Here is a 5,113-nt window from a genome sequence, read left to right on the forward strand (position 1 = left end):
CAACCCTTCCCAGTCTCTCTCTCTCCCTCTCTCCCCCTCCCTCCCGGTCTCCCTCTCCCCCTCCCTCCCGGTCTCTCTCTCCCCCTCCCTCCCTGTCTCTCTCTCTATCTCTCTACTCCACCCTCCCGATCTCTCTCTCTCACTCTCTCTCTCTCTCTCTCCCCCAGCATCCCGGTCTCTCTCTCTCTCCCCCTCTCTCTCTGTGTCTCTTTCTCTCTCTCTCTCTCTCTCTCTCCCCCTCCCTCCCAGTCTCTCTCTCTCCCCCAACCTCCCAGTCTTTCTCTCTCCCACTCCCTCCCGGTCTCTCTCTCTCCCCGTCCCTCCCGGTCTCTCTCTATCTTTCTCCACCCCCACCCTCCCGGTCTCTGTCTCTCTTTCTCTCTCTCTCTCTCCCCCTCCCTCCCGGTCTCTCTCTCCCCCCTTCCCTCCCGGTCTCTCTCTCTCTCTCTCCACCCCTCCCTCCTGCTCTCTCTCTCTCTCTCTCTCTCCCCCTCCCTCCCGGTCCCTGTCTCTCTTTCTCTCTCTCTCTCTCCCCCTCCCTCCCGGTCTCTCTCTCCCCCCTTCCCTCCCGGTCTCTCTCTCTCTCTCTCTCTCCCCCTCCCTCCCGGTCCCTGTCTCTCCACTTCCATCCTGGTCTCAGTCTCTCCCCCTCCCTCCTGGTATCTGTCTCTCACTCTCCCTCCCGGTCTCTGTCTCTCCCTCTCCCTCTCGATCTCTCTCTCTCTCCTCCTCCCTCCCGGTCTTTCTCTCTCTTCCTCCCTCCTGGTCTTTCTCTCTCTCCTGCTCCCTCCCTGTCTTTCTCTCTCTCCTGCTCCCTCCCAGTGTCTCTCTCTCTCTCCCCCTCCCTCCCGGTCTCTCTCTCTATCTCTCTACCCCACCCTCCCAGTCTCTCTCTCTCACTCTCTCTCTCTCTTCCCCAGCATCCCAGTCTCTGTCTCTCTCCCCCTCACTCTCTGTCTCGCTGTCTCCCTCTCTCTCTCTCCCTCCCTCCCAGTCTCTCTCTCCCCCCCGCCCTCCCAGTCTCTCTCTCCCTCACTCCCTCCCTATCTCGTTCTCTCTCACCTCCCCCACCTCCCTCCCGGTCTCTCTCTCTCCCATCCCTCCCGGTCTCTCTGTTTCTCTCTCCCCCTTCCCTCCCGGTCTCTGTCTCTCTCCTCCCCCCACCTCGCTCCCAGTCTCTCTCTCTCTCTCTCTCTCTCTCTCTCTCTCTCTCTCTCCCCCTCACTCTCGGTCCCTCTCTCTCTCTCCCCTCCCCAGCACCTGGTCTCTCTCTCTCTCTTTCTCCCCCTCCCCCCCCAGTCTCACTCTCTCCCCTTCCCTCCCGGTCTCTCTCTCTCCTCTTCCCTCCCGGTCTCTCTCTCTCCTCTTCCCTCCCGGTCTCTTTCTCTCCTCTTCCCTCCCGGTCTCTCTCTCTCCTCTTCCCTCCCGGTCTCTCTCTCTCCTCTTCGCTCCCGGTCTCTCTCTCTCTCTCCCTCCCTCCCGGTCTCTCTGTCTCTCTCCTCACCCCCCTCGCTCCCAGTCTCTCTCTCTCTCTGTCTCTCTCGCCCTCCCTCCCGGTCTCTCCCTTTCCCCCTCCCTCCCGATCTCTCTCTATCTCTCTCCCCGCCTCCCTCCCAGTCTCTCTCTCTCCCCGTCCCTCCCGGTCTCTCTCTCGGTCTCTCTCCCCCATCCTCCCGGTCCCCCCCCATCTCTCTCTCTCTCTCTCTCTTTCTCTCTCTCTCTCTCTCCCTCCCTCCTGATCTCTCTCTCCTCCTTTCTCACGGTCTCTCTCTCTCTCCTCCCCCCTCCCGGTCTCTCTCTCTCCCCCACCATCCCGGTCTCTCTCTCTCTCTCCCCCAGCCTTAGGGTCTCTCTCTCTCCCCTTCCCTCCCGGTCTCTCTCTTTCCCCCTCCCTCCCGGTCTCTCTCTCGCTCTCTCTCTCTTCCCCCAGCACCCGGTCTCTCTCTCTCTCTCTCTCTCTCTTGCGCTCCCCCTCCCTCCTGGTATCTGACTCTCACTCTCCCTCCCGGTTCTCTCTCTGCCCCTACCTCCCAGTCTCTCTCTCTCCCCCACCCTCCCGGTCCCTCTCTCTCTTTCTCTCTCTCTCCCCCCCAGCACCCGGTCTCTCTCTCTCCCCGTCCCTCTCGGTTTCTCTCTATCTTTCTCCCTCCTGGTCTCTGTCTGTCTCTCTCGCTCTCTCTCTCTCTCACTCTCCCCCTCCCTCCCAGTCTCTGTCTCTCCCCCTCCCTCCTGCTGTCTGTCTGTCTCTCACTCTCTCTCCCGGTCTCTGTCTCTCCCCCTCCCTCCCAGTCTCTCTCTCTCTCTCTCTCTCTCTCTCTCTCTCCCCCCCTCCCTCTCGGTCCCTCTCTCTCTCTCCCCTCCCCAGCACCTGGTCTCTCTCTCTTTCTCCCCCTTCCCCCCAGTCTCACTCTCTCCTCCTCCCTCCCGGTCTCTCTCTCTCCCCTTCCCTCCCGGTCTCTCTCTCTAGCTCTCTCCCCCAGCCTTACAGTCTCTCTCTCTCCCTCTCCTCACCCTCCCGATCTCTCTCTTTCTCTATTCCCCACCATCCCGGTCTCTCTCTCTCTCTCTCTCTCTCTATCTATCTCTCTCTCTCTCTCCCTCTCTCTCTCTCTCTCTCTCTCTATCTTCCCCTCCCTCCCGGTCTCTCTCTCTTTCTCCTACCCCCTCTCTCCCAGGCTCTCTCTCTCCCTCTCCCTCTCTCCCCCTCCCTCCCGATCTCTCTCTATCTCTCTACCCCCTCCCTCCCGGTCTCTCTCTCTCGCTCTCCCCCTCACTCCCGGTCTCTCTCTCTCCCTCTCCCTCCCGGTCCCTCTCTCTCCCCCTCCCTCCCGGTCCCTCTCTCTCCCCCTCCCTCCCGGTCCCTCTCTCTCCCCCTCCCTCCCGGTCTCTCTCTCTCCCCGTCTCTCCTGGTCTCTCTCTGTCTCTCTCTCTCTCCCCCTCCCTCCCAGTGTCTCTCTCTCTCCCCCTCCCGCCCAGTGTCTCTCTCTCCCCCGACCTCCCAGTCGCTCTCCCTCGCCCTCCCTCCCAGTCGCTCTCCCTCCCCCTCCCTCCCAGTCTCTGTCTCTCCCCCTCCCTCCCGGTCTCTGTCTCTCCCCCTCCCTCCCGGTCTCTGTCTCTCCCCCTCCGTCCCGGTCTCTGTCTCTCCCGCTTCCTCCCGGTCTCTGTCTCTCCCCCTCCCTCCCGGTCTCTCTCTCTCTTTCTCTCTCTCTCCGCCTCCCACCTGCCCTCTCTTCTTCACTCTCTCTCTAACCCCCCCCACCCTTCCCAGTCTCTCTCTCTCTCTCTCTCTCCCCCTCCCTCCCGATCTCTCTCTCTCCTCCTCCCTCCCGGTCTTTCTCTCTCTCTTCCTCCCTCCTGGTCTTTCTCTCTCTCCTGCTCCCTCCCTGTCTCTCTCTCTCCCCCTCCCTCCCGGTCTCTCTCTCTCCCCCTCCCTCCCGGTCTCTCACTCTCTCTCTCTCTTCCCCAGCATCCCGATCTCTCTCTCTCTCCCCCTCCCTCCCGGTCTCTCTCTCTCCCCCTCCCTCCCGGTCTCTCACTCTCTCTCTCTCTTCCCCAGCATCCCGGTCTCTCTCTCTCTCCCCCTCACTCTCTGTGTCATTCTATCTCTCTCTCTCTCTCCCCCTCCCTCCCAGTCTCTCTCTCCCCCCCGCCCTCCCAGTCTCTCTCTCCCTCACTCCCTCCCGATCTCATTCTCTCTCACCTCCCCCACCTCCCTCCCGGTCTCTCTCTCTCCCATCCCTCCCGGTCTCTCTGTTTCTCTCTCCCCCTTCCCTCCCGGTCTCTCTGTCTCTCTCCTCCCCCACCCCCCTCCCAGTCTCTCTCTCTCTCTCTCTCTATCTCTCTCTCTCCCCCTCCCTCTCGGTCCCTCTCTCTCTCTCCCCTCCCCAGCACCTGGTCTCTCTCTCTCTCTTTCTCCCCCTCCCCCCCCCAGTCTCACTCTCTCCCCTTCCCTCCCGGTCTCTCTCTCTCCCCTTCCCTCCTCGTCTCTCTCTCTCCCCTTCCCTCCCGGTCTCTCTCTCTCCCCTTCCCTCCTGGTCTCTCTCTCTCCTCTTCCCTCCCGGTCTCTCTCTCTCCTCTTCGCTCCCGGTCTCTCTCTCTCTCTCCCTCCGTCCTGATCCCTCTCTCTCCCCCTCCCTCCCTTTCGCTCTCTCTCCCCCTCCCTCCCGGTCTCTTTCTCGCTCTCTCTCCACCACCTTCCGGGTCCCTCTCTCTCTCTCTCTCTCTATCTCTCGCTCTCCCCCACTCCCTCCCGGTATCTGACTCTCACTCTCCCTCCCGGTCTCTCTCTCTCCCCCCCAGTCTCTCTCACTCCCCGCCCTGCACCCGGTCTCTCTCTCTCTCTCTCTCTCTCTCCCCCCCTCCCACCCGGTCTCTCTCTCTCCCACTCCCTCCCGGTCTCTCTCTCTCCCCCTCCCTCCCGGTCTCTCTCTCTCACCCTCCCTCCCGGTCTCTGTCTCTCCACATCCGTCCTGGTCTCAGTCTCTCCCCCTCCCTCCTGGTATCTGTCTCTCACTCTCCCTCCCGGTCTCTGTCTCTTCACCTCCCACCCAGTCTCTCTCTCCCTTTCTCTCTCTCTCCACCTCCCTCCTGCCCTCTCTTTTTCTCTCTCTCTCCCCCTCCCTCTCGGTCCCTCTCTCTCTCTCTCTCTCATTCTCTCTCTCTCTCTTTCTCTCTCTCTCTCTCCCCCTCCCTCCTGGTCTCTCTCTCCTCCTTCCTCATGGCCTCTCTCTCTCTCCTCCTCCCTCCTGGTCTCTCTCTCTCTCTCTCTCCTCATCCCTCCTGGTCTGTCTCTCTCCCCCACAATTTTGGTCTCTCTCTCTCTGTCTCGCACTCTCCCCCAGCCTTAGGGTCTCTCTCTCTCCCCCTCCCTCCCGGTCCCTCTCTCTCCCCCTCCCTCCCTGTCCCTCTCTCTCCCCCTCCCTCCCGGTCTCTCTCTCTACCCCTCCCTCCCGGTCTCTGTCTCTCCCTCTCACTCCCGGTCTCTCTCTCGCTCTCTCTCCACCACCCTCCCGGTCCCTCTCTCTCTTTCTCTCTCTCTCCCCCCCAGCACCCGGCCTCTCTCTCTCTCTCTCTCTCTCTCTCCCCCACTCCCTCCCGGTCTCTCTCTCTCTCC

This window comes from Carcharodon carcharias (assembly GCF_017639515.1).
Source record: "Carcharodon carcharias isolate sCarCar2 chromosome 24 unlocalized genomic scaffold, sCarCar2.pri SUPER_24_unloc_27, whole genome shotgun sequence".
In the NCBI taxonomy this organism is placed as follows: domain Eukaryota; kingdom Metazoa; phylum Chordata; class Chondrichthyes; order Lamniformes; family Lamnidae; genus Carcharodon; species Carcharodon carcharias.